This window comes from Hibiscus syriacus, unplaced genomic scaffold, assembly GCF_006381635.1.
Source record: "Hibiscus syriacus cultivar Baekdansim isolate YM2019G1 unplaced genomic scaffold, ASM638163v2 tig00112206_pilon, whole genome shotgun sequence".
In the NCBI taxonomy this organism is placed as follows: Eukaryota; Viridiplantae; Streptophyta; class Magnoliopsida; order Malvales; family Malvaceae; genus Hibiscus; species Hibiscus syriacus.
Window position 1 is genome coordinate 458,153 of NW_024063267.1, and position 12,421 is coordinate 470,573.

The following is a 12,421-nucleotide window of genomic DNA, read 5'->3' on the forward strand; positions in this document are numbered from 1 at the left end:
CGTACATGATGCTCCTTCAAGTCCTTAACTCTTTGGCAATTTCTTCAACACCTTCCAGCCTAAAAGAAAAGGAGGAGAAACGACTGACGACGGCGGTGGCGGTGACAGGCATGAAGATTTCGAGTTTGACTTTAGCGGGCACTTAGAGAGGACTTCATTGTCGGCGGAGGAGCTTTTCGATGGTTGAAAGATCCGGTCTTTGAGACCTCAAAGACACGATTCCGATCCATTCGAGGCATCGATCGAGATGAAACACGGAAGAGTAGTGTTACTCGAAGGACCGCCTAAGCGAAAGCAAGACGAAGAACTCGAGGAAAGGAACATTCAACGGGGACAAAGTGGGAGAGAAAGGACACACAATGGTCATAAAAATACCAGATCTTTGTCTCCTCTTAGGGTATCCGGCATCATGTTTGAAACAAAGGAGGAAAGTTCATCAAAAAGTACAATTGCTTGCAACGCAAGCAACTCCAAATCCTACGTCGACTCGATTCTATCAGCCATTTCGTCAACTTTCGGTAACAGAAAATGGCAGTTGAAAGACCTTTTGTTGTTTAGGAGTGCATCAGAGGGCAGAGCAACAACAAGTGAAGACTCCATTACAAGGAAATATGGTGTTGTGTGTAGGAAAGAACCGCCGTACGTGAAAATTCAAGCTTCCGGTCCATAGAGAGCGTCGGTTCCGTTTCAAGGAGGAGAGGACCGGTTCGGCTCACGAGTTGCATTACAGACGAACCGGGTCGTCTCGGAGGAGATGAAGAGGAAGACTTACTTGCCTTACAAGAAGGGACTCCTGGGATGCATAGGATTCTAGAGGTATTGGGTCTTTGACACGTAGACGATCAGGATTTCTAATTAGCATTATGTATATTGTTAGTATCAACGAAAGTTATAATTATTGGACACTAAAGTTATCGGCTATGCATGCTATAGTTGTGAGATTAAAGTATGGTAAATTACATTTTTCATTGTTCAATTTTGATCATATTTTTTGTTTTAATCACTAAATTTTTAAAAACTAATTTAATTATTTAAATTTCGAATTGCTTTTTTTCTCACTCGGATTATATTTTGCTAGCATAAAAACCACTTCATTTTGTTTTCGTTTCATCATCTTCCTAATAACTTTAGAGCTTTAAGAATTCCTACCATTTCACGCCATCGTAGCAGTTTCATTTTAACATTTTATCTAATCACTACAGATATCAACAAACTCGCTCACTCATCTCTCATCACTCAATCATTTTAGAGATTTCTAAAATCTCTTCGAATCTCGTGAAACCAACCTAAAGCACAGAAGAACAATCTACAATCCACATCGTTTTTTATGTTAAAATCAAGATATTATACATCTTCTCCTTCTCTCCACCTAAGTATTTTCACAAATTTAAAAGAAAATTTTGAGTTTTTGTTTCATACTTTTTCAAAGATAGATGTTTTATCATAATATGATTAAATAATTAACGATGATGTGACAAAAATAAAATAAAATCAAAGCTAAATGATCAAAATAGAAAAAGGTAAAAGCTGATTGATGAAAATATATTTACCCTCAATCACAACATTTGGTTTTGTCGGGGTTAAGTTGACTCAAGGCACTATATTTTTGACTAAGCTCCAAATCTTGACTCGGAAGCTCAAATAGAGTGCCGTTGTACGCCACTTGCTCAATTTGTAATATTTAATATGCTTATATAATAAATAAGTAAGTAAAATATATCATATTTTTCATTTAAGTATTAAGATATATTTTTTTATCAAAATAAGTACTTAAATTATTTTTTAGTTAAAATAGATATCTAAAGTATATTTTGGTCAAAATAGATATCCTAATGTATTTAATTTTTTTCATCTAAATACTTAAAATATTCTTTAACTAATGTCACATGACAACATTTTTAGAACTTAAATGAAAATGTTTGAATAGTTAAGTGCTATTTTGATAAAAAAAATAACTTTAGATACTTAATTTGACTTAAAAAATACTTTAGGTACTTAAGTTAAAAATATGATATACTTTAAATAATGTGTGATATAAGCCTATTTAATATTATCTAACGAACCTGACTCGTCTGATTTCTTTGACTTCAGCATTCACCATTTAGTTCACCAGTTCACAATTCAACAAGTCAACGTTGAATTTCAAGGTTTTGCAAAAAAAAAAAGAAAGGTAAATCACGCATGTAATCCGTTCTAGTACTTAAACTTTCATTTCTTTCAAAATCATACATAAAGTTAATTTTTGTTTCATTTTAGTATATCTGTTCAAAATTTAACATTAAGTTTTTTTTAAAAGTTTAAGTACTAAAACGGATCAAAATTAATAGTTTAGGTAATAAAAACATTAAGTTTTTAACAGTAGAGTATTAAAACGAAACAAAAAAACTAAACAATAGATAATGTTTAAAAAAATGAAAGTTTAGATATTAAAACAGACCAAAACTAATAGTTTAAGTATTAAAACGTAGTTCACCCAAAAAATTACAAATGCAGGTATATACAACAAGCAAATCTGCCATTTTCCAATAACAAGAATGTGTTCAGAGCTACCATTTTGGTTCGTCTTTAACAGCAATACAGCATTCATATTACGTAAATATCCGAACCTGCTTCGACATGTTTCCGGTATCTGTGACGAAATACAGTTTAAAAATCAGTTTGGAATTCTAATTGTAACAAAGAGATCATAACCAAAACACTGATATGACTCTAGATTTCCAGCTTAAAATATCATAAATCAACATATTTGGACCAACCAACCAGTAACATGGCTATTAAGTTGCCTGTCGCCGAACCCAGAGAAGAAAAAACGGAAATTTACTAGCATGCTGATGCAGGGGATCCGAGACAGATGATGCTGAGCTGTCAGATTGCATCTTGATGGCGCTGAGATACCATGAATTGGCAGATCAGCGCAAATACGGGAATTGATCGTGACATGTTCCTCATTGGGGTCGTTTTGAGTATGTTTCAGTCTTTTGGCCATAACTTTGGCTACAGGTGTCAGAATCGCGCATAAGACCCCAATCCGGAAAGCTCTTTTCGACGCGCACGCTCTCCACATATAGATAAGCTCCATGCGGCCTTTTTTAACCTCAAATTCTGCCGTTTTCCCCTCCGAATCACTATATTTAGATATTTTTTACTATTTATGATAATATTTCGATTGTCAATTAGGAAGTCATTTAAATCCGATTTAGGCCCGATTTTTTGGAGATTGCTTATTTTATTTCGAATTTCAATTTAGAGTGATTTTGGATTTTGCTATTTTTGGTAAATTCGAATAAACGATTTTTGACTATAACAGTCCTGCTTGTGGACTGATTTTGGGAATTGTTTGGTTTTATAATATTTATTAAACCCTAGAGACTTTTTTTTCTCTGGTTTTTTTTTGGGCGAATTTTCTCTTGTGAATCATCTGTTGGAGCGCCTGCAGGATAATCATTATTCTGTCCGGCGTCAGTTATCCTGCAGGCGCCAGTTGGTGTCAGAGCTTCACATCTTCTGGGAAATTCACCAGTTTCAATGGCTGGAGGTCGTGATCGTCGTGAGCAGGTTCCGAATGAGGAGCCCAACGCCGTGATCGCAGCGTTCAGGATGTGATGATTGCGGATTTGCAGAGGCAAGTCGCAGAATTAACCGAGCGCCTGGTGGCATAGGACTTCGAGAATCGTGAGGCCTCTGATCACGATAATCGTGCTCTATTCCGGGAGCACCGTGGTCGGGAGGAGCGTCATGGAGATCTCGGTTTTCGGGTCGATCTCCTGAGTTTTCTGGTACGTTACAGCCGAGGGATTCATGGATGGATTAATGAAGTGGAGCGTATTTTGAATATAAGGAAGTCCCCGATCGTGTGAAAGTAAAACTGATTGCCATCAAACTCAAGGGCAGAGCATCTGCGTGGTGGGAACAGTTGCGACGTTCACGAGAAAGAAAGGGCAATGCCAAGATCATTGATTGGGAGAATATGAAGAAGAAGATGAAGGGTCACTTCCTTCCCTTCGGCTACACGCAAACCTTGTTTCAACGACTTCATGCGTTGAGGCAGGGAGCACGATCAGTCGATGATTACACGGAGGAGTTTTACCAATTGGTCGCCCGAACGATTTATCTGAGACGGAGGAGCAAATGGTGGTGCGGTATTTAGGGGGTTTACGCCAGCCCTTACAAGATGTCCTCAGCCTTCATTCATTATGGAGTGTTTCGGAAGCTTACCAGCGTGCGCTTGCTGTTGAAAAACAGCAAAACAGGAGACCAGTTATCAGGAACGATCATAACAGTCGGCCAGTTCATCCTCAGGATTCCCGTCCTGCTCAACAGCCACAGCAGAGTAATTCTAACCCTACTATTAGATGTTTTTGTTGTGGTGAACAAGGGAGGCGGCTGATTGCAGGAAGCTGCTAGTCAAAAGGGCAAAAATTGTTGATTGAGGAAACGCGGAAGACGAGACTGAGGAGATTGGCGAACCGTGTATGACGATGATGAGACTGATGATGTGCTATATGGAGATGGTCATGAGACTCTGGTCGTTCGCAAGAGTCTACTTACTTCCAAGGGTGATTCAGGGGACGATTGGTTGAGAACCAATATTTTCCACACGACCTGCACAATTGCAGATAAAGTCTGCAAAATGATCATTGACAGCGGCAGTTGTGAGAATGTAGTGTACGAGGAGGTTGTCCAGAAATTGCAGTTGAAGACGGACCGTCATCCTAAGCCATACAAGTTGTCATGGCTAAATAAAGGCAGTGAGGTAATAGTTGATAGGCGATGCCTCGTGTCTTTTTCAATTGGTAGAAAATATTTTGATAATGCCTGGTGTGATTTTGTGTCTATAGATGCGTGTCATATATTGTTGGGTCGACCCTGGCAGTATGATCGCAGTGTCATTCATGATGGACGGAAGAATACCTATTTCCTTAGCATCAAGGGAAAAAAGATTTGTTGGCACCCCGACGGGAAGGACTCACTCCTACCCCATAACCCATAATACTACTCTGCTTCTATGTCCAGGTTTTTAGATGAGATTGAGCATAGCGACGTGGTCTATGCCTTACTACCTTGCGAGAAACAATGCAGTAGACGTGGATGCAGATTTACCAGTAGAGGTGCAGCGGCTGCTAGCAGAATTCTCTAACTTGATGCCAGAGGATCTTCCTCTTGGGCTACCACCTATGAGGGATATTCAGCATCAAATTGACCTTGTTCCTGGGTCAAGTTTGCCAAATCGACCAGCATATCACCTCAGTCCCAAGGAGGCTGAAGAGTTGCAGCGACAGGTGGAAGAGTTGTTGGAGAGGGGCTATATCCGAGAGAGTATGAGCCCATGTGCAGTCCATGCTCTGCTAGTGCCAAAGAAAGATGGTTCTTGGCGTATGTGTGTTGACAGCCGAGCGATCAACAGAATTACAATGAAGTATCAGTTTCCAATTCCCCGTCTAGATGATATGTTGGATCAGCTATCTGGTTCTAAGGTCTTCTCAAAAATTGACCTTAAGAGCGGTTACCACCAAATCAGAATAAGACCTGGAGATGAGTGGAAGACGGCGTTTAAAACGCCACAAGGGTTGTATGAGTGGATGGTCATGCCTTTCGGGCTATCCAATGCACCCAGTACGTTCATGAGATTTATGCATCAGGTCTTGCGACCTTTCATGGGGAAATTTGTTGTAGTTTACTTCGATGATATCCTCGTTTATAGTCCAACATGGACTTCACACTTCGATCACCTCCGTGCTGTTTTTGAGATGCTGAAAACAGAGTGCTTGTTTGTCAATCAAAAGAAGTGTTCTTTCTTCACTACTTCCGTGACTTTTCTTGGTTTTGTTGTGTCTACTGATGGAGTTCATGCAGATCAGTCAAAGGTAGATGCAGTCTTGGAGTGGCCCAGACCAAGGACCTTACATGGCATCCGAAGTTTCCATGGTTTGGCGTCTTTTTACCGTCGATTCATTAGAAATTTCAGTACTCTGATCGCCCCTATCATAGAGTGCCTCAAGAGGCGTGATTTTCAGTGGTCTGAGGAGGCAGGGGCCAGTTTTCAACTGGTCAAGCAGAAGATGATCGAGGCTCCAGTTTTGGCACTTTCAGATTTTGAAAAAGTGTTCGAGGTAAATTGTGATGCATCTGGCGTTGGAATTGGTGGTGTTCTGAGTCAGGCAGATCGTCCGATTGCTTTTTTCAGTGAAAAACTATCGGGATCAAAGAAAAATTATTCCACTTATGATTTGGAATTATATGCCATAGTTCAGTCCCTGAAGCATTGGCGTCACTACCTAGTACAGAAGGAGTTTATTTTGTTTACCGATCATGAGGCCTTGAAGTACATCAATGGCCAACACAAGCTGAGTAGACGTCATGCCAAGTGGGTGGCATACTTGCAAGAATTCACTTTTACGCTGAGGCACCAAGTAGGGAATTTGAACCACGTCGCAGATGCCCTGAGCAGTCGTACCTTACTTCTCACCACAATGAGTACTAAAGTTGCAGGCTTTGAGACTTTCACAGATATGTATGCAGCTGATCCTTCCTTTGGAAGGATATTTCAGGAGGTAACTGAGGGTCGCCGTCATGATTTTGTTTTGCATAATGGGTATATGTTTCGTGGATTACAATTGTGCATTCCAGATTGTTCATTGAGGCAGCAAATTATAAGTGAACTCCATAATGAGGGACACTTTGGCCGAGATAAGACCTTGGCCCTTATTTCTTCTGACTTTTATTGGCCCAAGTTGACTAGTGATCTGGCCCATTATGTGAACCGTTGTTATGTGTGCCAGCGGTCTAAGGGAGTTCTCACCAATGCGGGCTTGTACACTCCCTTACCTGTTCCTGAAGCTTCTTGGTTCGATGTCAGCATGGATTTTGTACTAGGCTTACCCCGCACCCAAAGGGCCTCGGATTCTATCTTTGTTGTGGTTGACAGGTTTTCCAAGATGGCTCATTCTGTAGCTTGTAGAAAGACTATGGATGCTGACCGGATTGCCCATCTCTATTTCAAGGAGATTATGCGTTTACATGGTGTTCCTCGATCCATCACTTCAGATCGTGATACTAAGTTCATCAATCATTTCTGGAAGAGTCTGTGGGGGAAACTGGGAACGCAGTTGAATTTCAGTAGCGCCTACCACCCCCAGACGGATGGTCCGACCGAGGTGGTGAACTGAAGTTTGGGAAACCTTTTGAGTGTTTGGCAGGAACGAAGCCAAAGTAGGGATTTGGCATTGCCTCAGGCAGAATTTGCCTATAACAGATCAAAAAACAGAACCACAGTTTTAAGCCCATTTGAGATTGTCTATGGTCAGAACCCATCCGAGGTGCTGGACTTAGCCCCTATTCCACGTATAGGTCGTTTCAGTCCTAAAGCAGATGAGATGGCAAAGTATCTTCGGGGTATCCATGAGCAGGTGAAACAGACCATTCATGAGAGCAATACCAAGTACAAGACTCGGGTCGACAATCATCGTCGTCAGGTACATTTTGATGTTGGTGATTTTGTTTGGGTTGTATTAACTCGTGATCGTTTTCCTGTTGGTGAGTATAATAAGCTTAAGGATCGGAAGATTGGACCTTGTGAGGTCGTGCAGAAGATCAATGATAATGCTTACAGGTTACACCTTCCCAGCCACTTGCAGACTTCTGATGTCTTTAATGTGAAGCACCTGAGTCATTGTTTTGTGGATTCTGATTACACTACTCTGAACTCGAGGACGAGTTCTTTCCAACCCGGGGTGACTGATGCAGGGGGATCCGTGACAGATGATGCTGAGCTGTCAGATTGCACCTTGATGGCGCTGAGATACCATGAATTGGCAGATCAGCGCAAAGGCGAGAATTGATTGTGACATGTTCCTTATTGGGGTCGTTTTGAGTATGTTTCAGTCTTTTGGCCATAACTTTGGCTACAAAGTGTCAGAATTGCGCATAAGACCCCAATCCGGGAAGCTCTTTTCGACGCGCACGCTCTACACATTGAGATAAGCTCCATATGGCCTTTTTTTCAACCTCAAATTCTTCAGTTTTCCCCTCCGAATAACTAGATTTAGATATTTTTTTACTATTTATGGTAATATTTCGATTGTCAATTAGGAAGTCAATTTAAATCCGATTTAGGTCAGATTTTTTTTGGAGATTGCTTATTTGATTTCGAATTTCAATTTAGAGTGATTTTCGGGATTTTGCTATTTTTGGCAAAATTCGAATAAAGATGATTTTTGGCTATAACAGTCCGGCTTGTGGATTGATTTTGGGGATTGTTTGATTTTATAATATTTTATTAAACCCTAAAGACTTTTTTTTTCTCTGGTTTTTTTTGGCGAATTTTCTCTTGTGAATCATCTGTAGGAGCGCCTGCAGGATAATCATTATTCTGTCCGGCGTCACATGCTGAAGCATACCCCTTGAATCAAGAACAGCCACGGTTCTTGGTTGTGTCGTTTCGTATCAACGAGATCCCTTGTACAAGCCGAGCAACGGTTTCTCTCTCTCTTCAACTCTCTTCTTCGCAGCTTCCTGTGCTTTAAGTGCAGCTGCCTCTTGTTTAGATACAGCCCTGGGTTTCTTCTCGTCTTGTCTTTTTCTCTTAACAGCGAGTGACGACTGAGCACCTTTAACTGATCTCGTGGGGTTTAATGTAGCTGAAAGGACAGGCCCGGGGGTGCGGTCTCGTTTTTACTCTTAGCAACACTTTTGCTATCTGCAACTGGTCCTGCACCTGAAGTTGGAGATGGCTTTTTCAAAATAGGACCGCTCGATTTAGTATTAGATGAAGCTTGAACCTTGGCGTATGCCTCTTCCTCAGTCACCTACCTGCCTGGGGCATTCCCTCTAAGTAAATATACAAAAGACAACATAATCTAATATATTATCTTTAGACAAGATTCATACCTATAGGCTATAGCATCGGAATAGTAGAATCCCGACTTCGGATCATAGCATAAACCATTGTTTTGATTGCAGTAATAATCTGAACTACTGTCACACTCCCAGTCTGCATCAAGCTGTAAGAATTAGAATAGTAATGTAAAATGAAAAATAAACCAAATAAACCATACGCTATGGAAGATTAAACTAAACATTATTACACAAACTAGATTAGACATTCATTTTCCTGCAATAATCCGAACTCAAGAGCTCCACAGTTACGAAAGGAAATTTAGCCACAGCAAGATGGTATTAAAAGCCAACCTCGGTGTCATGTAAATACTCGAGAAGAGCTATTAACCAGCCGACATCCAATGCATATAGCCTAGGTTTGAAATCTCCTATTTAAACAGAATACAACATGCATTAAGCGGAGTATCTAAAGGCTTTAAGACCACCATACAATTAGACAATCATGCAGACGATGACTGCAACTCGAAGTTTCAAGACTAACCAAAAACTTCTATGATCTATCACTGCCACAACTTTAAGTCAAACATGGCATGTACTTTACCTTATTGGCCGTATAATTCTTGCGCAGTAGAATCCCTCGACTCAAACTAGCAACGTCCTTCGGATAACTCCGCTTAGCTTTCTGGCAAACATTGTTCGGAAATAAATAATCATTAAAAAAAATAAACATAAAACATGAAAAAAGAAAAGCCTAATTGAGGGTTACTTACAGCTTCAATCTGTTCAAGAGCACGAACTGCATCCTTTATGTGTAGCTAAATATGTATTTATCCTAAATTTTAATATGTTCTATGTATGTTGATTTATGTTACATTATTTGTCTTATTATGTTTTATATATCTAACATAATAATTGATATAATATAATTTAAATAAAAATTTAAACTTAAATGTGATTTCTCTAATATCTTTAAAGAGAATCTAAAATAACTTTTAACTTCTTAATTAGCATATTTTGTTTAATCTCTAAATTTCCTGATTCATATCATTTCTTAAACTTAAAATTTTGATATATTTTTAATTATTGATGATATGGTACATTAAATATATATCAAGTGCACCAATCAAACGACCTTAGTGTAAATAAATTGTTGTTGTTCCTTAAGGTTCCGGATTCGAGCACTAGGAATATTAGAAGTGTGAGTGTTAATGCCAATGGTTGAAAGTTCTTTGAATAAATATTGCCTTGTACTTATCCCAGATTAATATATCTATATATATATCAAAGTAGCATGGTTAATATTATATCATAAAAATTAAAATAAATAAAATTGCTATGTTTATGAATTAATATAAATTAAATAAAATGCAGGGACTAAATTGTAGAAATGGTAGGTTTTAATAACTAAAAGTTGTTTTATCCCTAACGGGAACTATTTATCTACTTAACTACTTTCCCTTCCCCGTTATTGCGTCAACTGAAGTCTGAAACGAAATTCCTTTTCGTTCTTTGCAAGACTTAGAAGCGAAGGAGATAAACATAAACGCTTTAAATGTCAGAAAGTTGATGTTTTTCTTCACATTCAGTGAAAACAAAGCAAACCCAGATTCCCAAATCCCCAAATTCCTTGATCTTCCGTTTCCCCCGAATCCAATCGCCCAAAACCCCTAATTCTTCGTCAAATCTTCCAACTCATTGTGTCGATCACTAGCTTCTTAGCTATATTAGGAGAACAACCGTAGCCCAAGGCGTTCCTCACTAAAGGGTGGCTCGATTTTGTGAAGAGAAATGGTCTAAAAGTGGGAGATAAGGATTTTCCTCGTGCATGGGAACTTCGACGAGCTCGGGATTCAAGTGCAGAGAAACATAAAGATACTCGTCACAAGGATTGGGCTGATTTGTAAGTAGGGATGGGTCTACGGAAGACTGACAAAGATAGTCAGCCAAGCATAAAATTCTCTTTCTCTGTAATAGACTTGATTCCACAATATGATAAACACTCTAGTGCAAGAAAATGGTATAGTTTACATGCATAATTGGCTCGTATTTACTTCAGAATTTGCATACACGAGTATAAGGTGTGTTTTTTATCACGTTGTTGTAAAATATGACATATTTGGTATTGCACTTAACTATACTTTTAGTATTTAAATTATTAGTTTTTGTTTTATTTTAGTACATTGTTGTTAAAAATTTAACGCATTTAATACTTAAACTACCATATTTGATTCATTTTAATTCATAAACTTTTAATTTTTTAAAAGCTTAACGTTAAATTTTAAATATGATACTAAAATGAAATAAAAATAAAATTTAAGTATAGTTTTTTAAAAAAAATAAAAATTTAAATACTAAACTATATTAAAACTAATAGTTTAGGTATATTACCCTTTAAAATATAAGTATATCTAGTTTCAAGCTTTCTTGCATGATTAATCAATTAATCGTTTAAGTTAGGTTTTGATAGCTTGAGATGTTAAAGGAAATTCTTGCGAATCACGAAAGATAATAATAGCAAGCAATTGATTTTAAGTCAAAAGAAAAAAAGAAAATGTATATATAGGTAGGGTAGGGTCGGTTAAAATACCCGAATTGACGGGTTCCGACCCAATAAAACGTATAAAATTTTGAGGCGGTCAGAGTCAGGTTTAAGATAAAAAATCACCGACCCGATTAATTTATACATATATATATATATACACTTAATATTCTATGAATTTTATTTTTATATCATTAATATATTATTTAATTATTATAAATATAGAAATTATTACAAAATATATTAATTTAATTATTTAAAATATAATAAACAATTATAAATATATTATTATAAATTATATTATTTTAATTATATTAAAATATTAATATATTTAGGTTGGGTCGGGGTTTTAGTCTAAAAATCGTGGCGGGTCCAGAGCGGAAAAAATCTAAAATTCATCGGGATAGGACATGGTTTAGTTTTAAATATAAATTTTTAGGTCGGGGCGACCAAAAATTCGACCATCCTCGCCCCGTCCCGTGCCCATCCCTAAAGTAGGGACGAACGAAGAATTTTATGTTAATGGGACGAATTTATACTTTTAAAATTTTAGAGAACGAATTTAAACTTTTTAAAATTTCAAGAGATAAAAATATATTTTTAATATAAAATATATAAAAATATTTAAAATATATAATAATTTTATATTTTTAAAGAGAGAATGTCAGCCCACCTCCACTTGGTCCATCCCGATATACAAGTTTATGTATAGGGATGGAGCTATTTATAGTTTTAGGGGCACCGTCCTCAATTTTTTATCAATAAAAAATATATAGAAATATATATTTATTTATATCTTTAAATTTTGATTTATTTGGATTTTATCCATCTTATTTTTATTGTTAATTATTCTTAAAATCTTGATTCCGTCCTTGTATATCACTTAAACAATTAGGGGGTTCATTATTTGATTTTAACGAAATTAATCGATCAAATCTAATTAGTTCAGTTAATTTAGTTAAACATTGAATTAGTTCGATCAATGAACAATTAATATTTTTCTTTTAATATTTGATTAACGATTAATTCGATTTAAAATCGGTTAAT

The 12,421-nt window shown here is 37.4% G+C and overlaps 2 pseudogenes; one reads left to right on the forward strand and one right to left on the reverse strand.

The window, feature by feature from the left end:
• The first annotated feature begins 223 nt into the window (after nt 1-223).
• Nucleotides 224-814, forward strand: LOC120175570 (annotated as a pseudogene).
• A 7,568-nt stretch (nt 815-8,382) lies between these two features.
• LOC120175500 lies at nt 8,383-9,008 on the reverse strand (annotated as a pseudogene).
• Between the last annotated feature and the right edge of the window lie 3,413 nt (nt 9,009-12,421).